Source organism: Heterocephalus glaber, unplaced genomic scaffold, assembly GCF_053883595.1.
Source record: "Heterocephalus glaber isolate CG9 unplaced genomic scaffold, H.glaber_assembly_v1.0 deba00000331, whole genome shotgun sequence".
NCBI classification, from domain to species: domain Eukaryota; kingdom Metazoa; phylum Chordata; class Mammalia; order Rodentia; family Bathyergidae; genus Heterocephalus; species Heterocephalus glaber.
Window position 1 is genome coordinate 27,218,598 of NW_028258142.1, and position 24,572 is coordinate 27,243,169.

The 24,572-nt window shown below is 36.1% G+C and overlaps 1 protein-coding gene and 1 pseudogene across 1 annotated transcript in view; one reads left to right on the forward strand and one right to left on the reverse strand.

Moving 5' to 3' along the window:
• Nucleotides 1-19,442, reverse strand: part of LOC101709567 (dynactin-associated protein) — a 45,172-nt gene extending 25,730 nt beyond the window's left edge. The window contains exon 1 of the mRNA XM_087192419.1: nucleotides 19,173-19,442. The gene's annotated coding sequence lies outside the window, so the exon portion shown is untranslated. The remainder of the gene's footprint in view (nucleotides 1-19,172) is intronic.
• Nucleotides 19,443-20,340: 898 nt separating this feature from the next.
• LOC101719999 (zinc finger CCCH domain-containing protein 11A pseudogene) lies at nucleotides 20,341-24,171 on the forward strand (annotated as a pseudogene).
• The last annotated feature ends 401 nt before the right edge of the window (nucleotides 24,172-24,572 follow it).

The following is a 24,572-nucleotide window of genomic DNA, read 5'->3' on the forward strand; positions in this document are numbered from 1 at the left end:
AATGTTTTTGTTAAAGAATGAAACATTCTGAACAGCAAGACTGCATCCTCATGGATGGATGGGCCATATAATTTCAGCAAACCAAAATGATGTTGGTAACAAATATCAACAAATATTGATAAGAATTTGCCAGTGAGGTTTCATCAAATTACTTGGAAGATAGTCCTTAAATTTTAATTATTTTGCTAGGAAAGTAGGTGGCCTAAAATTTTAGAGAAATCATCAAACTTTTACAAATTATCAGTCCTAATGAAAAAAAATTGACATAGAAGACAATGAGGAAGATTTGAGTTGTCATCACTGTAGCACTGATACATTGGTGATGGAGTATATTAATGTTGGTAGAGTTTTTGTTGTCAATGAAACCTTTCTATGTAGCCAAAGAATCCCCAGTGATAGCATTTGCAGATTCAAGTTCAGAACAGAAGCAGCTGTGAGAGTGGTTAAAGTGGGCTACAGTGGGGTAACAGTCTGTCAGCTCACTGTCAGTGTCATTGTTGTGGTCATAGTAGTAAGTTTTGTTGTAGCTGTAGTCACTCTAGGTTCAGAGGTGATCATTCTGGGCTTGACATCACTTGAAGGTATGCAGATAATGACGGCCGGAGTTATATCACGCTTTATATACAAGGCAAACTATGGGTGCTCTATTTATTGTTGTAATCATATAGGCTAAGAGGCAAGCTAGAAATACTTTCTACAGAGGGCAGGTGCTTAAGAAATTGTGCAAGAGATGTAAAGGAAAATATTCATGTACTTATGAATTCAAACATTTCAAACAATAAAAATTGTTTATCTTTTCCTACGTTACTAAAAGTGCAATTTATCAGAAAAAATATATAGACATCATGACTTAAATAATTATCTAATAATATATATTAGGCTCAATATCTATGCTTCCATCTGAGAAAAAGGTTGGTCATATGTTTTGCCTAATATTAAAAGGAAATCCCCACTAACTTCTCGGATGTTTTTATGTCTGGACCTCCAAATTAAAAGTTAAAGAAAAGAATTGATAGAAATTTGTTAAACATTTACATCCACTGGAAGTGAAATCATGCCATGGGAAGGGCACTGCCTATACGTGGGATAACCATAGAAGATTGATCAAAATCTCTTCCTTTCTAATCCAGACAGTACCTGAAAGTCCCATTAATAGGTTCCTTCAGAGCCTAACAACAACATTCATTTTAGCAAGGTTGGGTATCAATCCTGACACACTCTCTTGTTAATATTTTAACTCAGTTAACTATCTAACAGCATGAAATTTGCTTTGAGATTTCCCATGCTGTAGTCTAGTTCCTGTGTGCTGTTTTCATTTGGAGGATTATTTCCTCTGAATATATGTTTTCTTACATATAAGATGCTGACTTACAGGATTAATCCGAAGATTAGTGTAAATAAGATAGCTTTGCAATTTATGATGTATTGCCCAAGTATAAGGGTGAAATTACTTGATGGATACTGAAATTAGACTGACTACTGGGTGAGTTTTAATTAAAGTCCCTGACTCTGGAAATTCTCATCTGTACATTATGGAATGATTGCAGAACTTACCTCACCAGATTTTTGTGAGATTTAAAGAGAAAATGTGTGGACAGTGGTTAGAACAGAACCTACCACGTAGTAAGTTCTAGATAAAGAGATGATGATGGTATAAATAATGGCTATTAACATTATTGGGTAAGCAGCAAGAAATAGAAAAAGAGTGTGGCCTTGAAGTCAGACAAATCTGAGTCTAAATCCCAAGCCTTTGAGATGTAAAGCAAGTTTCCTAACTCCTCTGATTCTTGAGTTTCCTCACCTTTAAGTTAAAATATTTTAGCCCTTAGGGAAATTAAAAAGAGACAGAAATTTTATTTCATTTTTGCCTTCATCTAAGAAGTAACACATAATAATCAGGAGCTTTGGATTCCAAAGATTCAAGGTTGCATATTTTGACTTAAAAACAGACTAATAGCTGGCAGTTTTCTTAACATGTGAAGCCTTGATTCATTCATTAGAAAAACATATACCACATCAAAGGATTAAGTAAGAATAACGTGCATCAGGTACTTGGTGCAATGCTCGACTCACAGTTTTCCAAACTGGCTATTGACACTGATCACAAAGGCCAGGGAAACGTGGGCACCGAGTGCCGCAGCTTCTGTGTCTTGACAAGAGGAAGTGTGTAGCGAGAGCAAATTGATGGCTGCCACCAGAACTCAAAATAAGCATAATTTTCACTTGGAAATACCAGCAATGGGATGAAGCGCAGGCAGATTGGAAACTTACAACAAAACTGTACTCTCTGGCTGAGTCTACCACTAACTAACCATGTGAATTCTTGGAAAAATATGGACCTGCCAGAAGCATATTTTCTCTTTTTGTTAAATACTGTAAGATCAGAGGGAAACTACAATCTCCTGCTCCACAGTAAATAAGATTTACAGACAAGAAGAACCACTTTAACTCTGCCAGACGAAGATCATTCTCCATTTCTCAGACCTGAAAAGTAAGAGTCTCTTATGTTTGATCAAGAGCTGAGCTCAGATCCCTCTTAGTGAGCCTCTAACCAAGGGTGGATGAGAAGGTGAGGTAAATGCTGGAGCCCACACTGATAGTAGCCAATCACTATCAGTAATCAGCCAAAATAATATCTCTCCCTGCGCAGTGAGGTCAAAACCTCACTGAGAAAGTTTTCTTGGATTTGTCAAAATATTCAGATGAAAGTAAAACTTTATATAAACATAAGTATATATATATATATATATATATGTATATGTGTGTATATGTATATCATATACCACATTGTTTATGGAATTTGAAACATTTCTAAATTCATCACTAACTAAAGAAAAGATTCACGTGATCACTAATGATTTGCAACCTCTTGTTTTAATCTGTGTATTCTGACATCATAAAATCCCATGAGGAAACGGAGGACTCAGAACATAGGGGCATCAGCTGAATTAGAACCAAAAAAGAGGGAAAAATCTCTCTTGCTTCGAGATAGAGATGTCATTCTTAACAACAAATATTCATATCTTAACAAATATTCATTGAGCAATATGACTCTTTTGTGTGGTCTATTGTTTGAGTGGAGAAAAATATTTCTCCACTTTTAAATTATTCTTTAAATTCCTTATTTCAAATAAATTTCCACATTTGTTTTTGCTGTCAAAGCAACTATAAGAACTAAATAAACAAGAGCTTAGATCTGTAAAACACAGTTACCAAAATGATGCCCATATATGAATCAGGATTTCTTGATTTATCAGACCTGTACTGCACATTTAAGATTAGTTTCTGATTTTCAAATAATTAGAATTGAGTACTGAAAGTTCTAAGATTAATCTCAAAAATCTAGGGATTATATACCAAAATCTAGACCTCAAAAAAATACTTTTGAAGGTGCTAAAACCAGCATTGCGTGGTTATAACTGCATACTGTTCTCAACTGTTCACAGGAAAATATTAACATTTTAGTTCAATAAACTTTAGCTATGCCTTTTAGTATCACAGAGCTACTGAACTGAAAAGCTACCCCACAGAACAAATAAATAGAGGCAAGGAGACTCTACATTAAAATAGCGCAAGAAGGTTTTTAATGAAGAATGACATTGGAATATTTTAAATTTTTCAAACAAATTCATCTAGGTAATCAAAAATCAAAACTAACACTGTGCAAATGAAGCAATCAAAGCAAAATAGTTTTGCTCTTTTTGGAAAATGCTTATGTCAGTATCATTTTTTGTCTAGATATCCATCAAACTTGTCAGATCAAAATCACCTGCTGACAAACTAAAATTAAAAGATTGACATTGCAAGCATTGGTGGTCAAATGGAACTCTCATGTTTTACTGGGGGAATGGAAAATGATACAACTGTTTGGCAGTTTTTGCTAACAACACATATACACCTACCCTAGCTGGGGATTTAGCTCAGTGGTTCTGCCACCTGCCTTGAAAGTGCAAGGTCTCGAGTTGGATCCCCGGTACCAAAAAAAGAAAAAGTAACACTTACCATGTGACCTAGCATATATGTACATGTCAGATTACTTTATTTTATGAATGTTGGGCCTCTATGAAATAAAAAAGAAGGAAAACTGTAAACAGTTGAGAATCTCAGAAACAAAAGTAAGGACTAACTATGTGCTGTGGATTCCTGTGTATCTCCTGTCCTTGTCTAACATCCTTCCCATATCACTTAGTTCATGAAAGATCATGGAGAAAGGTAGATAGATAACACATATATAACAAAAACAGGGCCTTTCATATACAAAGAAAAGCAAAGACTGAAGTCTCAACATTGGAAAAGATACCACCTGAAAATTGCTCTTAATAAAGGCTTTTGCTTTCATCCCAAACTCAAGGAAGCTGGATAAAGTTGTGTCCAGGTTGAGGTCTTTGGACAGAAACTTAGATGATTCTTATCAAGATTTGAGACAATCTCAAATGAAAATGTTTGTGATACATGAGATAGACCCTCTAAAAATTCTTTAAAAAGAAATGTTTTAATAATTTTTCATAAACTTGAAATGGTTAACTTTTAAAAATTTATTAAAAATCATGCTCTATACATTACGCTAATTTCTAAGTGTTCATTGGTAAACAAACCAAAGATATCCCTATCCTGCCAGAACACTGTATTTCATGTTTCAAAAATTTTCCAAATACATTTATTCACTGCCTTTAAAGAATTTTATGGGAATAAATGGCAGCAAAATGACAGTCTGAAACTCTAAAAGAGTAAATGGTTCCCACACGAGGGACATTTGACAATAAATATTTTTAATTGCCACAACTGTGGGGAGAAGATGGCTCTGGTATCTGGTGAAGAATGCTGTTAAACATGCCCCAACAACAAAACTCAAACCGTTAATTGTGCCCAGGTTGATGAATCCTGCTCTTGAATATAATGAGTATAAAAAATATGTGGAAATAGAAGAAGGTGGGAAAAAGATTTCATCCAAAGAACAGTGAAAATATGATGCCAGCTCAGCAATAAATAAAGCTAATGTGTAAATAAAGCTAATTTTTCCTGAATGAAAAGAGACTATAAGGGATTCAACTGATAGGAAAGTTTCAGTAGTAATGAGTAGAAACATTGAATTTAACCAATTCAACTCAAAATCCACATATTATTCTTCACCAACAAAACTTACGGATTTTAAAGAGAACAGAAATCCAACTGAATTGTCTTTCAAATCTGGCTACAGTGCAAGTTATCCTGAATAACCATTTCCTTTACTCTCATTGCAAAAGAACCCCCCCCATGGACACCCAAAAATCAAGATTGCATTTGCTACCTCTTTTGATTTTAAGTATGACTATATAGCTAAGATCTCGATCATGTTCTATTAGCTTAAATTATGTTGGCAAAGCAAAGTTAATTACTACAAATGAGGACCTATCCCCTTTCTTTTCTAGCTTCTTGACTGCTGGAATTTTAGGTAGTAACCTAACAATAATGGAGCAATAGCAGACAAGATGAGGAGACTGGACTAATTCCACATAGCAACACTCAAGAGTAGCCTAAAATACTATCTTACTGAAATACACATATTAATTTGGCAGTGAGAGACCATAACTGCAGAGTAAATACAATTCCATCATCACGTAATCCCACCTATGTGTAATTCATTAACCTGGAAAATAGTACATCATTTTATCACTTGCATACAAATTGTCACTTATCTTGTTCAGAATCCATTTATAAGGCACTAAAGAAAATATAAAAGTGAATATTTTAAAATCATGGCAATTACATAAAACTATGCATTGTGATATGCACCATTTTCTTATACATTTCTTATTTCATACATCAATTCCAGAATATGTTTTTTTAAAGTATATGGGTTTATCTTACTGTTCATCACATTCTCCTATGAAAATCCTTTAATATTTGCAGACCTTTTAGCCAAAATATTAGTTGAATATTTTTCCTGCTTGATAGAATGATTGAGAGTGATTTGATATTTGTTCTTCATGTGGTAAGTTTTGTTAGCAGTGCACTACTTTAGAGTCATTTATTAAAGGTGAGTGAGCACTACCACTATCTCAAATGCTTGGTCAACACTTTATTTATGCTTGGTCAACATTTTATTTATGTCACATACTTCTGTAGAAAAAATTTGACCGTGATCATCAAGGTGATAATTAAAACATCTATTTGTCCATTTTTTTTCTCTACTTCTAGACTGAGAACCAGTAGGACAGCTCACAATCTCTGATTTACGGCATTTTCCTAAACAAAGGGATTATTATATTCATGATACTTTCTTGTGTAGTCAGTATAGAAATTAATCAGTTATCCTATTGCAAAATCTTAGTGCAGCTGCTCTTTGAATTTCCTATACAGTGCTAGCATACCAGAACATTGTTGTGAAAATGATGTTGTGAAAAAACTTTTTGAAAATACTACTGGAATCATCATCAGTGCATTCTGGCCTTGAATAAAATATAATTACCTTAAGTCACATACTAAGACTCTATTTTATAATAATATACATGATTATCATAAAATAAATTTACTTTAATATTATTTTTCATAGCACTGGTCCTAGAGTCTACAAGACAGAATTCTTTCACCAATATAGAACCAATGAAAAATTATTTAAGGAACATTGTTATTGCAATTATTAGCATTAATCAAAACATAAATAACCAACTGAAAAGAATAATATTAAATGGAATCTAACTGTGTAAATAGGGAAGGGTGGAGGGGGTGAAGGGTGCACAGGTAATGGGAGAAAAAATAAGAACTAAGATACATCATGTTCTGGTACAAACACCCAATGATAAATGTAAATGTATTTTATACCTAAAATGTACCAATAAATATATATTTTTTTAAAGAGAAAAGAATAATGTTCAGTTGAAGTTCACATTTCAAATTATTTGACATTTTCAATCCACATTGCCTTAAAAATGGGAAATATGTTTTTTATTTAGAGAATTTTAGTTTTTATTTGCACAAAAGATCCTCATTTCACTCAACAGGGATTTATTGAGCAAATACTTTCTGCCACTCATTGTCAGGGCCAGTAGGTAAGACCCTTGATATAAAAAAGCTTACAAACAAAGGCTAGTTTTATATAAATTGAGTGAGTATATATTTTACTATTCAAGCCAAAACACTTTTTGTCCATTAAGTTTATTGGTACATCTTAGGTATAAAATACAGTTACATTCATCACTGGGATCTTGTACTTTTATATGATGTATCTTGGTTCTGGTTTTTTTTCCCCTTACCCTGCCCTCCCTTCACCCCCTCCACCCTTCCCTATTTGCAAAACCTTTGTTTCCATTTTTTTTCTTTTCTCATATTTTTTCTTTTCCCTTCTTTCCTTTCCCCTATCCCTCCCACTTCCCCTACTCCTTTAGATCTCTTCTTCCTATTATACAATATCAATTATACATTTTTTATATTACAATATCAAAATTTAGAGGACATTACCACAGGTTTTACAGAGTTTAAAAGGACATAGAAAGAATATTACAAAAATCTTTCTTGAAATAAATTTGACAACTTCTAAGAAGTATTTTGGAAGACAAATTAATGAAACTGACTCTGGAGGAAATATAAAATTTGAATAGCACATATTAAAGAAAGTATATTCCTAGCTTAAAAACCTACCCATATGACAACAACAGGCTCATATACATATTAACTGACAAATTATATCAAACATTTAAAGCATTTGAAGGAAGGAACAATTCTCCCCTCATTTTAGGAAATCAACATTGTGCTAATATTAATACTGGATAAAGATAATAGAAGAAAAAAGTATGAACATAGATAAAAATTTGTTTAACAAAACAAACTATTAGAAGTCAGATCTGGCAGTAGGTAGAAAGTGGTTTTATTATAGGGATATTATTATAGGGATTGCAGTGTTGGTTCAGCATTGGAAGATCCACCCCTATAAGTAACATTTTAACAGAGGAAAGGAAAAAGCCATATGATCCTGTCAGTAGTTGCAGGAAAAGTATTGGACTAAGTTCTACAGCTGTTCATGGCAAAAGCTATCAGGAGACTAGCAGTAGAACAGAACCTTCTCAACAGATAAGCCATGTACTCCATACTTCCAGCAAAAACACCTTATATGAATGGAGAAGATACAATGCTTTCTCCCTAAGATGGGGAACAAGGGCAGATATGCCTATTCTTCATCTGTCTGTTAAACTTTGAAACATAGGCCCAAACCAAAATAGCCTGGCAATAAAAAGAAACAATTAGCATAGGATTGGAAAGGTAGAAGTAGAATCTTTATAGGTAGATGAAATGATCACGAACATAGAAAATACTAAGAAATCTCTAGGAGCCTCTAGAACTTCGATTTGAATTTAGCAGGATTAGAAAACACAAGGTATATATAAAAATTCAGGTCTGTGTATACTTGCTATAAATGAAGAATTGGATATTGAAATTTAAAAAGTATGTAGGAGTACAAAGGACCTAGAAAAAGAACAAAAACCAAACAGTGTTGGAAGACATTTGTTACCTAATTTTAAGACTTCCTCTAAAGCTAAACTAATCAAGGCAATGTTGGCATAAGGAAAGACATAGAGATTAATGGAATAAAATAGAAAATCTAAAAATAGAACCACACATATATGGTCCACTGAGTTTTGAAAGATTATTTAACATTAACATTTTATAGAATGTAAACTAAATTCAAGAGCAGAGGAAAAGATAGTATTTTCAGCAAATGGTACTAGAACACCTGGTATCCGTATGTAAAAAATTAATCTCAATTCTTCATTTACATACATAAAAATAACTTGCAAGGGTCTATGAACCTAAATATGAAAAACTAAAAACTATAAGACTTTAAGAAGAAATTATAAGGGAAAAATATTCATGAATTTAAGATAGGCAAGAATTTCCTAGGATACACAAAACATGATATATAAAAGAAAGAAATTGATAAATGAGATTTCATCAAAATTTACAACTTTAAATGACATCGTTAAGAAAATGAAAAGTAGTCCTTAAACAGACCATATTTATAATACATATAACCTAAGATCAGAATATACATAGAACACTTACAGCTCATTAATGGACAACCCAATTAAAAAGTAAACCTAAGAAGATGATAAATAGCCAGTACAGATACGTATTGAGTTATCATAATCATGACTTTTTCTTTTGGTTGGATTCTCCCCTTTTGCATTTAATTTCTTGTTGTGCCCAACGGATTAATTCTGCTGGGCTTCCTGGGGTTGTGATCCTCATTGCCTTTTCCTAGGATATTGTCTAAATTTTTTGGAGTGCTGGTTTGGTATTCATGAAGTTCCTAAGGTGCTCTTTGTCATGAAAGCATCTGCTTTCACCACCAATATTGAAAGATTGTTTTGCAGGGTACATCAATCTGGGTTGGAGGCTGTTTTCCTTTAGTGCTTGAAATACATCTCTCCAAGCTCTCCTAGCCTTGAAGGTTTGCATTGAGAAGTCTGCTGTGATTCTGATGGGCTTTCCTTTGTATGTGATTTATTTCTTTTCTCTCACTGCTTGTAGAACTTTGTTCTTCTGTTGGGCTTCTGGAATCTTAACAATTATATGCCTATGTGTATTTTTTTTTGATCAAGGCTATTTGGAGTCCTGTATGCCTCCCTTATCTGAATGTCAAGTTCTTTTCCCCTCCTTGGGAAGTTTTCTGCCATTAATTCTGTGAACAGTTTTTTTATGTCATCTGCACTCTCTCCTCTTTCTTTATTGACTCAGTCTTAAATTATTCTTCTTTTCATCGTTTAGTAGCTTCTGGATTGATTTCTTGTGGTCCCTTACTATTTTAAAGCAATTTTTCTTTTCCTGGTCACTAATTGCAATCTTATCTTCTATGTCTGAAATTCTGTCCTCTCATTGGCTCATTCTGCTGCATAAGCTTTCAGTGGAGCTTTAAATCTCCTGGAAATCTGTTTGCATCTGTTTTATGGATTCCATTTGTTTCCTATGTTGGGATTCCATCATGTTTCTCAGATCCTCTATTTTTTTATCTGTGTCTTCTCTAGATTTATTAATCATGTCTTTCACTATGGGCGCAATCTCTGCTGTTATCTGAGAAATTATTTCTGATTTTATTTTTTCCAGATCCTCTATTGTTGCCAGTTGAAGGAGTCCAGGTAGTTGAGTATCAGAATGTTCCATCTCCTTTCCCTTTGGGGTTGCTTTAGGTGATCTGGAAGTCTGGTTTTGAGACTTGTTTACATGTCTTCTCATTTTGATGGGGGTGGTACATGGCTCACCTGCTGTGTGCTGGGGGAGGGGCTGGTACTTCAGCCTGGAAGCCTCCTCCTGGGTACTGGGAGCAGCACACTTCCTGTGGTCTTGGGCAGGGGGTGGTAATTCAGTCTGGAAGCCTCCTTCTGGGCACTGGGAGCAGCTCCCAAAATACTTTTGAGAGTGAAGGAACTCACCATTAATAATGATTCTCTCACATTTAGTGGTATCACCCTAGGAAAACTTGGCTATTAGTAAGTAATATAATAGGATTTAGATTTCAACTTTCAAAAATTATTTAAATCATAACATTTGATACATTAAGAATAATGTTCTTGGGCCAGGGATTTAGCTCAGTGGTTCCACCACCTGCCTTGCAGGCCCAAGTTCCATCCCCAGTACCAAAAAAAAAGAATAACATTCTTAGGGCAGGGGAATAGGGAAAAAAATGAGAACCAAGATATATCATGTAATCCTACAAATACTCAATGACAAATGTCATCATATTGTACACTTAAAATGTACCAATAAACTTAATTTTTAAAAAGAATGATATTCTTTTGTTATTTATAAATTTTAAAGACATATTTAACATATTTAATTCCATCTTCAATTGAAGAAAAGTCAACTGAGTCACTCAATGTCTTTTGATCAGTTTTGGTGACTAGGTTTATGTTTTTGTAGAGTTTTGTCATTCTATTTTTCAATGACACTCATCATAAAAAAAAAATGCCCTTATATTACATCCTTATATTCCTCCTTGTAACATTATCTTCTTTCCCCTATTTCTTTTTTTAGAGACAAATAACTTTTTGTCTAAATAATAGTTTTCAAGCATTTAAGCACAAGTACTATGGTTCTTATTTTTATCATTTTAATAATAATAAAGGCCCAAACCAGTCATTTAACTCTTAAATTTGATAATCAAACTTTTAAAAAGTGTGAGTCTTGGAAATGGCCTATATGTGCATCAACACATAAATGGATAAAGAAATACGGTACTTATATACAATGGAGTACTAATCTTCCACAAAGAAAGATAAACGACATTTGTTGGAAGATGGATGCACCTTGAGACCATAATATTAGCTGAAGTAAATTAGACACACAAGCTTAAATATTACAAGGTTTCTCTTATATGAGAAACCCAAAATCTAAATAAAAAGCAAAATAAAAGATAGATGATAACAAATAGCAAGATAGATCTTCTGCTTGAGCGGCTCCCAGCACCCAGAAGGGAGCTCCCCCGCCACCATCCCACGTTCCTAGGGCAGAGAAGGTGAGCTGGTCCCAGCACCTGGAAGGGAGCTCCCCTGCCACCATCCCATGTTCCTAGGGCAGAGAAGGTGAGCCGTGCAGGTGCCAGAAGCACACACCCCCCCTCAGTGAAATGAGAAGACACAAAAACAAGCCTCATAAACAGGACTTCTGGATCACCTAAAGCAACCCCAAAGGGAAACGAGATGTAACAATCTGATACTCAACCACCTGGACTCTCTGAACTGGCAACAAAAGAGGATCTGGGAAAAATGAAATCAGAAATACTCACTCAGATAACAGCAAAGATTGTGCTCATAGTGCAAGACATTATTAATAAATCTAGAGAGGACACAGATAATAAAATAGAGGATCTGAGGAACATGATGGAATCCCAACATAGGAAACAAATGGAACCCATAAAACAGATGCAAACAGATTTCCAAGAGATTTAAAACTCCATCGAAAGTCTGCCCAGCAGAATGAACCAATGTGAGGATAGAATTTCACATGTAGAAGATAAGATTGCAATTAGTGAGGAGGAAAAGAAAAATTGCTTTAAAATTGTAAGGGAACACGAGAAATCAATCCAGCAGCTGCTAGACGATGCAAAGAAGAATAACATAAGACTGATCAGAGTCAATGTAGAAAGAGGAGAGAGTGCAGATGACATAAAAAAAACTGTTCACAGAAGTGATGGCAGAAAACTTCCCAAGGAGGGGAAAAGAACTTGACATTCAGATAAGGGAGGCATACAGGACTCCAGCTAGCCTTGATCAAAAAAAAAATCTACACATAGGCATATAATATAGTTACGATTCCAGAAACTCAACAGAAGAACAAAATTCTACAAGCAGTGAGAGAAAAGAAACAAATCACATATAAAGGAAAGCCCATCAGAATCACAGCAGACTTCTCAATGCAAACCTCCAAGGCTAGAAGAGCTTGGAGAGATGTATTTCAAGCACTAAAGGAAAACAGCCTCCAACCCAGATTGATGTACCCTGCAAAACTATCTTTCAAAATTGATGGAGAAATAAGATACTTTCATGATAAAGAGCACCTCAGGAACTTCTTGAATACCAAACCAGCACTCCAAAAAATTTTAGACAATATCCTAGGAAAAGACAATGAGGATCACAACCATAGGAAACCCAGCAGAATGAATCCATTGGGCATGACAAATTAAACACAAAAGGGGAGAATCCAACAAAAAGAAAAAGTCATGACAAGGCTTTTAAAACTTTTAACTTCATCTCCCTAATGTATAGTTCAATCTTATTATTGTACTGATTAGTATTTTTCTGATTCTAGAGTTGCACAACGTTGCTTGTGCTATACTGGCTATTTATCATCTTCTTATGTCTACTTTTTAATTGGGTTGTCTATTAATGAGCTGTAAGAGTTCTAAATATATTCTGGTCATAGGTTATATGCATTGTAAATATGGTCTGTTTAAGGACTACTTTTCATTTTAATGATATCATTTAAAGTTCTAAATTTTGATGGAATCTCATTTATCAATTTTTTTCTTTTATACATCATGTTTTTTGTATCCTAGGTAGCTCTTGCCTACCCTGAATTCATAAGCATTTTCCCTTATAATTTCTTCTTAAAGTTTTATAGCTTTAGGCTTTCATATTTAGGTTCATAGATCCCTTCAAGTTATTTTCTTGTATGGAAATAAAGGGTTGAGGTTAATTTTTTATATATGGATACCAGGTGTTCTAGTACCATTTGCTGAAAACACTGTCTCTTCCTCGGCTCTTGAATTGAGTTTATATTCTATAAAAAGCTAATATTAAATAATCTTTCAAAACTCAGTGGACCATATATGTGTGGTTCTATTTCTAGATTCCCTGTTGTATTCAAATGATCTATGTCTTTCCTTACACCAACACTGCCTTGATTACTGTAACTTTAGAAGGAATCTTAAAATTAGGTACTAAATGTCTTCCAACACTGTTTGCTTTTTTTTAAACTCTTCTAGGTCCTTCGTACTCCTACATAACTTTTAAATTTCAATATCCAATTCTTCATTTATAGCAAGTATACACAGACCTGAATTTTTATATATACCTTGTGTTTTCTAATCCTGCTAAATTCCAATACAAGTTCTAGGAGCTCCTAGAGATTTCTTAGTATTTTCTCTGTAGATAATCATTTCATCTACATATAAAGATTTTGCTTCTACCTTGCCAATCCTATCTTAATTGTGTCATTTTATAGCCAGACTATTTTGGTTGGTCCTAGGTTTCAAAGTTTAATGGAACGATAAAGAGTAAGCATATCTGCCCTTGTTCCCCACCTGAAGGAGAAAGCATTGTATCTTCTCCATTCATATAAGGCATTCTCACTGGAAGTATGGAGTACATGTCTTTAATCTGTTGAGAAGGTTTTCTATTCTACTTCTAGTCTCACGATAGCTTTTACCATGTACAGCTGTAGAACTTTGTCCAATGCTTTTTCTCCAACTAGTGACAGGATCATATGGCTTTTTCCTTTCCTCTGTTAAAATGATGACTTTTGGGGGTGGATCTTCCAATGCTGAACCAACACTGCCATCCCTATAAAAAGCTACTTTCTACATCCTGCCAGATCTGACTTCTCATAGCTTGTTTTGTTAAACAAATTTCTATGTTCATACTTTTTTCTTCTATTATCTTTATCCAGTGTTAGGATTAGCACAATGTTGAGTTCCTAAAATGAGGGGAGAAGTGTTCCTTCTTTTTTCTGCTTTGTTTGATATAATTTAACAGTTAAAATGTATATGAGCCTGCTGTTGTCATATAGGTAGGTTTTCAAGCTAGGAATATACTTTCTTTAACAGATGCTATTCAAATTTTATATTTCCTCCAGAGTTAGTTTCATTAGTCTTTCAGGTTACTTCTTAGAAGTTGTCAAATTTATTTCAAAAAAGATTTTTGTAATATGCTTTTTATATCCTTTTAAATTCTGTAAAATCTGTGGTACTGTCTCCTAGATCTTGATATTGTAATATAAAAAATGTATAATTGATATTAGGTAATAGGAAGAAAAGGTCTAAAGGAGCAGAGGAGGTGGGAGGGTTAGGGGAAAGGAAAAAGGGAAAAGAAAAAGTATGAGAAAAGGAAAAAAATGGAAACAAAGTCTTTGCAAATATGGAAGGGTGGAGGGGGTGAAGGGAGGGCAAGGGAAGGGGAAAAAAATAAGAACCAAGATACTCATGTAGTGGTACAAGATCCCAATGATGAATATAACTGTATTTTATACCTAAAATGCACCAATAAACTTAATGGGAAAAAAAAGATAGATCTTCTGCAAAAGGGAAGGGAGTCAAGATATGCAAGGAGGGGGAAGGACGAGAGAGAAAGGGAAGGAAAAAGAATTGAGATGTATTATTTATATTTACCAACTCTCCAAAGAAATGTAATCATTATGTACTTCAAACATGTACTAATGAAAAATAAAAACTTATGTGTGAGTCATAGGAAAAAGGATCACTCTACTCATCATCAAATACCACTGGATAATCCTTAATGGGTGGTATACCCTGGTAAGTTCTTGACTCAGATGCAGTTCGTCATTAACATTACTGACATTTACTACAGAAAGATGTTTACACTTTTATCATGTGATCATCATCTCTCATTCTCATTGCACATACATGTACAAAGGGTTGTCACTTCCAATTACTTGGTGGGATGTCAAAATTTTCAGAAACACTTTTTGAATTCCAAGATATTCTTGGAGTGCCAATTCCATTGACTGTTGCATCAGTATATGCTAAAAAGGAAAATGATGGATGAGAAGGAAGGGAGAGACAGATATCTGGTGAATAAAATCCACTAGTATGATGGAGACCAAACAGTAATGAATGGCAGCAAGAGTCTAGTGACATACTATAAGATTTCTCATAGTGGCATGATGAGTATAACTCCTATCTCATGGCTAGGTCTAGAACTGAGACAGAAAAAGTGGGCCTCTATGTTAGGTACAGGTTGAGTGGATGGCATGTGGAAGAGTTGAAAAAAAAGGCTCAAACAGGGAGAGTGGAGTGGGATTGAGAATAAATTGAATTCATGTTCTCAAAAAAGTTAAGAAAAGGGCCGGGGATTTAGCTCAGTGATTCCAGTGCCTGCCTTGCAAGCGCAAGGTCCCAAGTTTGATCCCCGGTACAAAAAAGAAAAAGAAAAGTTAAGAAAGCAAGGAATGGTTTTAAGCTAGCCTTAGCACGTAGGAGGCAAGTTTTGATCTAGAGTTTAAAGTTCATGATAGACAAGGGCAGAAGTAGAGAAAAAGAAGAACATTGAAGACAAAACACCAAAGGAAGATCAGTAGAGATAGGTCTATGCGTACAGCAGGCTATTTTGTGACCAGAGACATGATAATAGGAAAATAGAAATTAAATGACAGTATGAAAGCTTTGCTGTTTTATTAAGAACTGCAAAGTTAAGCAACATTTTGAGCAGGAAAATGAAGTGAAAATTATATTTAGATAATTAAAATAAAATGCTTACACAGATACATGTCATGAACATTTTGCAGAGCAAAAGAAGCCATGTTAAAAGCACAAGAACTATGTGACTCACTAATGTGAAAATAAAGGCAGGCAAAACTAACCCATGGAGACAGAACTCATGATAATGGCTACCCCTGTTGACACAGGAGTCTAGAAGAAGAATGAGGCAAATTTCTGCGATGATGGAAATATTTTCTATCTTAATCTAAGTGGTGGTTAAATGTGGAAAAATTGATTGAGTCACTTGAACTCTGTGTATTGTCTTTAAGTTATATTTCAATAGAAAGAATAGACATTAAAAGAAAAATTATTATGGAGGTTTGTCTTTTTATGTGTGTTTTGTTTGTTATTTCAAGCTTTTAAAAAATTTGCTTGCTTTTGTTTTTTGCAGTACTGGGAATAAAACCCAGAGCCTTCTCACAGAGATACATCCCCAGGTCATTTTTATTTTTTTATTTTCAGACAAGTCTCACTAACTTGCTCAGGCTGAGCTTGAACTTGAAGTCTTGCTGCTTTAGCCACCCAAGCAACTAAGATTGCAGGTATGCACCACCATGTCCAACTTGTATTTTGCATTTTTTATCCTTTTAAAATAATACTTAACTGGGCCAGGGATTTAGCTCAATGGTGCCTCCACCTGCCTTGCAAGTGCAATGTCCTGAGTTCTATCCCTGGTACCAAAAAAGAACCCCAAACAAAACAAAACCAAAAAAAACCATAACTCATTAACATATACCATTTTCAACATAAAGTTAAAAGTAATAAGTTTTTCTCCTAATTAATTTGCATCTGAAAATTTTACTGTGATAATAATACAGTGGTACCTCAGTTCATGAACTAAATTATTTCCATGATTCTGGTCTCAAACCTAATTGGAAAAGAGTCAAATCAAATTTCCCTGTAAGATCAATATCGAACCTAACCATTGAACTTGATTTGGTTCTCATCCAATTTGATTTCTGACCAAAATCATGGAAACAAGTAAGTTTGTGAAGTGAGGTACTATTATAATTTTCTAATATGTTATTTGACCTATAAATAATTTGGAAGCTGTTTTTTATTCTCAAATGTTTCAGCTCTTCTAATTATCTTTTTAAAATGTTTTCTAACTTGTTCATTCTTAGAGAAAATAATCTAAATAATACAAATTTTGTATTATTAAAATCTCAAATTTTGTGACATTAATTCACGTACATGGTCAGTTTTTGCATATGTATGTTCCCTGTAAACTTGAGAATATGTATTGACTTATACAGAACAAGGAAATTACAAATTTTTTACCCATCAAGGACTTCTAATCTTCTGAGTTGTAATTCAATAAAGTTTTGTTTTTGTAGTAGTGATAGTAACAATAGGAAACTATTATAGACTTTAAGAACTAGAAATGTGGCAGTGCTCAATAAATACCTAAAGGAGAAGAGAGTAGAAAAAATTGAGAAACAAGACAGATAAAGGGTACTTTCCTTGAATATACCATTTGTAGAAAAAGAGATGTTAATAAACGCTATTAAAATTTCAGAGGGAAGTGTGTAGCTTGGTATAAGAAGCTTATAATGCCTCAAAGTTAAAGGTGCTTTGAGGAATGATACAGAAGAAAATCAAGAAGATGCTATTGGAAACTGGAGGAAGTATGATCCTTGTTCCACAGTGGCATATCCTTAGCTGAACTGTGTCCTTCAAAGTTCAGTTATGGAAAAAGCAGACTGGTAAGCAATGAACCTGGACATAGAGCTGGAGAGATTTTCAAGCAAAATGCAGCAGGTAGAAACTAGTTTGTTCTTGCTCTTTAAAGTAAAACTGCAAGTAAAATAGCAAAGCAGAGAAATAAATTTGGGGAAGAGCTGTTAAGCCTAAAGAAATGAGGACTTAAAGTTTTGAGAAACTCTCAGCCTATCCAGACTACAAAAGATGAGCAGATTTACTGTCAGGAAAGCATAGTCTAGAGAGGAAGTCAAACACGTGATTGGGTCACCTTTTCCTAGTGCCATGGAAGAATTAAAAAGTCACAGTCACAATCACACATAAAGCTCCTTACAGAGATTATGTCATTCGAGGACTCCTTCAGCCATCTCAGGGAAAGCTAGGAATAGAGGTAGGATTTTTCTAGAGGTGTCTATGCAGGAACCTCTTGATTAATGGAGTGGCATGCACAGGGGACTCATAAGATTCTTTAGAATTTTATCCAGCAGAAATTATTATTAGAATACTTTAATTTAGATTACACATAAATTTCCCTCTCTTTCAAAGTCATTTCAGTGAATCACACAAATACATGTGCACACACAAGCTTACTTTCAAAAATAGTAATGAGATTTTCTCAATTTGACATCTAGTAGATGCTTAATAAAAATCTGTCTTATGACTATCTAAATAGACAAACATTAATGGATTTGTATATTAGTTTACTATTGCTGCTGAAACTATTCAAAACTTAAGGCCTTAAAATAACACAAATTTATTATGTTGAACATAAAATAGTGGTAATAAATATGATTATTTCTGGGAAGAGTACATTTCCTTGCCTTGTTCAGATTCTTGAGGATTTCTGCATTTTGTGGCCCATGAATACTTTACTTCAACCTCTGCTTTTGTAATCACATCTCTTTCTCTTATTATGACTTTTGTGCCTAGTTCTTACAATTGATTATTTTTGTGATTACATTTCATCCAGTTTTATTATCCAGGAAAATCATCCCATTTAAAAATCTTTAAACCATATACACAAAGTCCCCTTTGCTATATAAAGTGGCATAGAAGATTAGAATGTGTACAATCTGGGGGGATTATTGAAGTTAACGCACCATTGTACCAAGTTTTATTTCATCCATTAACAGGAATTTAAGTAATAAGTGTCCAAATTCATAATTTGATTTCTTTTCCTGCAGTTACTTTATACTCTTTGGTACCTTCGCCAGTATTTAATGTTTCCATTTGAAATATCAAAAACACATTTATAGTAATGTTAGTAGCAGTAAATATGCTAAAAAACAAAACAATCTGAGAAGAAAATAACCATATTTTTATATTACATACATAAGAAACAAACCATTATAATTAAGTCTTCTTTATAAGCTTGTTTAACTTACTTCTTAAATAAGTCTTTTCAGATAGCAAACTAGATTCACTTCTTATGAAAATTACATAATTTGAAACTTTAGAAAACCTGAAAAATACTTGAGATTACAATTTTAGTTTTAGTCTTTGTTACCTGGATAGTAATTGTCATTTCAATTAACTAGGGGTAATAGCAGGTATGAGGCAGTGCATACATGATGTTGACGGGGCTGTATTGTGAGAATTAAGTTTAGCTGATAAGAAGAGGCAGCAAGTGAGAGGACTGTAAACTGTCAAAGTTGGGAAAACAGCATGTTTGCTACAACCATTGAGTGACATAGGCTCAGACAGGCGGCCGTGGTTGTGGCTGTGGGAGCAGCAGGAGAACTCAGCTGAAGTGCTGGTCCACATTCGTTTGAAAGGGCCAGAATCATGGGTGTTTGTAGACTTATTTGAAGTGATACTAGTTCTGAATGCTATTGTTTCTTTTGATAGCAGCTTCTGAACAAATAACAAGTGATTATACATGCATCTGAAGCTTTGGTCCTCGTTTTGTGCCTTTCCAGAGAGCGGTAGCTGTAGATGTAATGTGAGTGGGAATAGCTGCCTTGGTTTTCGGCTCAGAAGAATTGGGGGTTAAGGTGCAGTTCGGTGACAGCTGGTGCTGTGGTTGAGGGCTCAGCAGAAGACGGAGTTGGAGTTGTTTTGCTTGTAGTTTCTCCGGAAGTGGTTCTGCTATCTCTAACCGGAATATGCCTACTACAAATTATTGTGCTTTTAGTTTCAGTGGATAAGGTGGCCCTGATGCCATTTGTGGTCATTTCAAATGAATGAGGTGGGTGTAGTTATAACAGTTCAGTAGAAAGTGTTTTCAGAGTCAGTGGGAGTGTTTGTTTCTGTTGTAGTCATAAGTTCAGTAGCCATAGTTAAATGGATTCCAGCATCTACCCATTATGGTAGAGAAAAAGTTATGATGTGGGTTCCGAAGTTACGTTCCACAGAGGTGGTTATTGTTGAAGGTCTGCAGTAATGCTAGGTGTAACTTTTGTCAGAGTTTTAGATACTGGGTGGTATTGTGCTCAATTGAAGTGTATGTTTGGTTGGAGAGGTGTCACTATGCATTGTCATAGAAGGTTCATTTGAAAGGCTGGTCGAATATTTTTGTTGTTTGTTTTGGTTGTGGTTTTTTTTCTCATTATGGTAGTAATTTCAGTTTAAGTGGAGATTGCTGTGGTGATGGTTGTAGATTAAGATATTGTGTTGTTGACTCCAGGCCTCGCAGGGTGGGCTGGCTTCAGGCTCCCCTCACTTTTCCCATCTGCCCCACCCCCACCCCATGACGCCTTCCAGAACGGCGTCCTCCCCTCCCGCATTTGTGATGCTTGGGAAACCTGGAGACTGCGCGTCCCTGGAACCCATTTGTTCTTCGACGCTGGAGAAGCAGATTGATCGGGGGATAGTCCCTGCTCAAATAATTCCTAGAAAATTGACTAACTAGTATTAAGAGTGGAATAGATTGGAACTCAGCGAAGACCCAGATGTTCCTGTTGAGAGCAGCCGCTAATGATTACGTTTAAAAACGATTTCTGTGCTTGTCATTTGAAAGATCAGGAGATCAAGCCCATTTTAGGAGGACTTGGAGCTGGTCCTCCCCTCGAGGAAGCAGTGGCTTATTTCAGGCAGCCATCTCACCTTTGATCTGAGAATTTATTCAGCATGTCTAATCGAGGAGAAGACTGCTATTTTTTTTTCTACTCTACCTGTACCAAAGGTAACATGTGTCCTTTCCGTCACTGTAAAGCCGCGCTGGGAAATGAAACCGTTTGCCCATTATGGGAAGAAGGACGCTGTTTTCAGCCCCTGTGCAGGTATCGGCACATGAGGATTGATAAAAAAAGCAGTGAAATTTCGCACTACTGGGAAAATCAGCCAAGGGGGAATCAAAAACTAAGCTGTGCTTTCCACCGCGACAGAGGTCCCTCTGTCGGTGACCTGTTCCTGCCTCCAAGCAAAACCATGGTGCCCTCTGCGCTCCCGTCACCGGAAGAAGGAATAGTAGACCAGCTAGCAGCTCAACTGAGCAAACTCTCTGTCCAGTCTGGCCCCTCCCCTCCGCTGCGGAGTGTTCCGGGTGTGAAAGGAGGAAGTTACCAACATTTTCCTTGCCCCAAACATCCACAGGTTACAATCAATGCCGCAGATAATGATGATGATGATGATAACGATAATGATAATGATGATGACGATGAAGATGATTATGATGAAGAAGATAATGGTGACCAGTCTTCTAAGGAGGGTAATGAAATCAAAACATCTTCTCTACCATCAACTCCTGAAGTCCAGACTGCATTACAGGTGGCTTCTCCACAGAAACCAACGGTCAGTTCACAACAAGAAGTTTCTTCAGGAGTTTCCAGGCTTCTACGCCAACCTCAGCTCACTCCAGGTCCTGAAAAAGAGTGTGTCCAGACTGTGGTGAGGACGGTAGTTTTGTCAAGCAAAGGAGAACCTTCGGTTAAACTGAGTCTTTCTGACAGATTGGGGAAACGAAAATTTTCAGCTGATGGTGACCGTGATCCCCCGTTAAAGCGGAGCCTGGCAGAGCGGCTGGGAAAGAAAATCGAAGTTCCAGAAACAAAGATTAACAAAGCACCAAAGAAAGCTCAGATTTCCAAGTCTCTGAAGGAGCGATTAGGCATACCAACTAGGCCAAGCAATGATGAAGCAACAAAGAGAGGGAGTAAAGTTGGTAAGATCCATGTGAAAACATTAGAAGAAATTCTTCTTGAAAGAGCCAGTCAAAAACGTGGAGAGTTGCAAACTAAACTCAAGAGAGCCTGTCCTTCAAAAGCTGACGATTCTACATCAAAAATCAGACGCTCCTCCACCATGCAAATCAAAACCTTCACGGAAATCCCGGCTGAAAAAACCAATCAGCAGCGGGAAACACAGAGACAAAAAAGTGAAAAGGACCTTACTTCCATCAAAATAAAGACGGATAGGGCCAGGGATTTAGCTCAGTGGTTCCGCCACCTGCCCTGCAACGCCAAGGTCCCGAGTCCAATCCCTGGTCCCCCCAAAATAGAAAATAAAATAAAGACTGATAATGACATTAAAAAACCAGTCATTTTGGCACCTGTCACTGTTAGCAAAGGACAATCGGAGGGGTCTGCAGGTATGAGAAAATCTCTGCAGGAGGTGCACATTAAGACACTGGAAGAAATCAAGCTGGAAAAGGCACTGAGAATGAAGCAGAACACTGAGAGGAGCACCAGCTCCCAGCCCCAACCCGAGGCCACCCCAGGAAAAAGGGTGCTGCTCCAGGTCCTCAAAAGACCAGGTATGAAAGAAGAGAAGCTTCAGGAAGGAAGTGCGATTGCTTCTCAGAGCAGAGTTACTCCAACAAAGGCTAATGAGAGTTCAGATGAGACCATAGGAGTTGATACCTCACTTCCAGTCCAGAGATGTGAGACTGTGAGAGAAAATCATATGCAGAAACAGCGGGAGAGGGAAGCCTCCCAGAAGGAAAAATCAGCCTTAAAACCCCTTCAGGGAGATGCGGCCTCTCGCAAAACCCATGTGGTGGAGAAACCTGCAGTCACCACTGTGGCAGGTGTCACAGGACTCCTTACCAGTCAGTTTCCAACCAAGTCATGCCAGAAGATGAAGGTCGAAACCTCAGAGACCGGAAACTCAGTATTGAATGTGAATGTGAATTGTGCAGCACAGTCTTCGGCAAAAAAGACGAAAGCTAAACCCGCAGTAAATATGAAGCCATCTGGGGTTAAAGCTGTTTCATCTCCCCAGTTGGCCCAAAAGCGCAAGGCCGTGGAGATGGATCCTGATACTGGATCTGTGAAGCTGCTGAGCTCCACCAGTGCCCTGCAGGCAAGCCCGGCCAAAAAAGCAGCTGTGGCTGTTGGTCCGCTCCTCTCTGAGGACACCAAATCAGGCACTGTGCCTGAGACAGAAAAACCTAGAGACAGTTTTGTGCTGCCTCCAAGCCAGTCTTCTCCAGACCTGTCATCCTTAGAAGGCCCTTCCTCGTCCCAAATGGCTACAGAAACTTGCCAAGCCAGCTCTGCCTCGACACGAGAACCTCCACTCCCCGCAGAGGATGATTTTGAGAAAATAATATGGGAGATTTTAGGAGACAACTTAGAAGCTCAGATAGATCCAGATGCCGAAAAAAGTGAAGATGAACTTCTGCGTGAACTCTCAGAACTGATTGATAGCTAAAGATAGCAGTAAATAGCAGTAAGAACACTTAAAAAAAAACCTCACCATACTAAATGTATAATAGGTCATGTGAAATAGGAAGAAAAAGGGCAAAGGGGAAGGAAGTGTGAGGGCTAGGGGAAAGGATAGAAGGGAATGGGATTACTATGAAAAAATGGAAAAATAGGAACAAAATCTTGGTAAATAGGGAAGGGTGGAGGGCGTGAAGGGAGGGCTAGGAATGGGGAAAAAATAAGAACCAAGATGCATTATGTAAAGGTGCACTTCCCAATGAGAAATGTAATTGTGTTGACCTATAATATATCAATAAAACACTTCCATTAAAAAAACACCTCACCATAAAAAGACTTAATTTCACCTATTATAACATGTACCTGAGAGAATTATTTCTTTATTCTTGAATTTGCTCCAGATCAGAAGTATACTTCTGAATTATCTCCATGGATTCCTTGAGGTTAGATTTTTCAAGTCCCTTGCTAACCATTTTGTCCATTTGATGCCATAGTTAAGCATATTTGAGGGAAAAAAAAGTTCTATAATGTCCTTCTCTCCAGAAAGAAAGAGACTGAGAGGGAGATCTGAGATGAAAGGATGAAAGAAATTTACTGATTCCTTGAGATGTTTAAATGAACAAAGACAGTTAAATAGACTAAAATTCATGCTACCACTAAACAAAAAACTCCACATAGTATATGTTAAGTCATATGTCTTTTTAATGTTATTTGGAGATTTCAACTAAGCTTTAAAAATGGCTCAAGAAACCTGAAATATGAAGATAATTCCTTGGGCCTAATTTGGATGCTTCAGCTCCTCTGAAAAGCAGTAACTATTATTATTGTACTCTTTAAAAAGGTTTCTCAAGTTGCCTCAGAGGTCCCCAGAACCTAATATTCTACTTCTGGGATTCCGTGGATTAGAGGAAGTCTTCTCTTCTCCAGTATTTACCTCCTACTGCCACTGAGTTATCATCAGGAGAAAAAATGGTCAAGTTATAAAATTTCTAACTCTCCCAGCAAGTTCCTCTTGCTCGGTATTTATTTGGTGCCCTTTAACCACCTGAATAGGAAAAAAAAATGACCTTATTCAAGCTGCAGTTATTTATCTATGGACCATAGCAGTACACTGAATTGTGCTGTAGCATGGACTTTGAGATGTTCTGGGGTGTATTGTGTTCCTTCCGGGTTTCTTCATTTCTTGTTTTTTTGATGATGGTCTCCCTATCCCCTCAAGGTTTAGACTTCTAAAGAAAGGAGCATGATAGGAATGGAGACATTGTGCATAATCAGAAGGAGGAGGGGGGAGGAACTTTTCCATT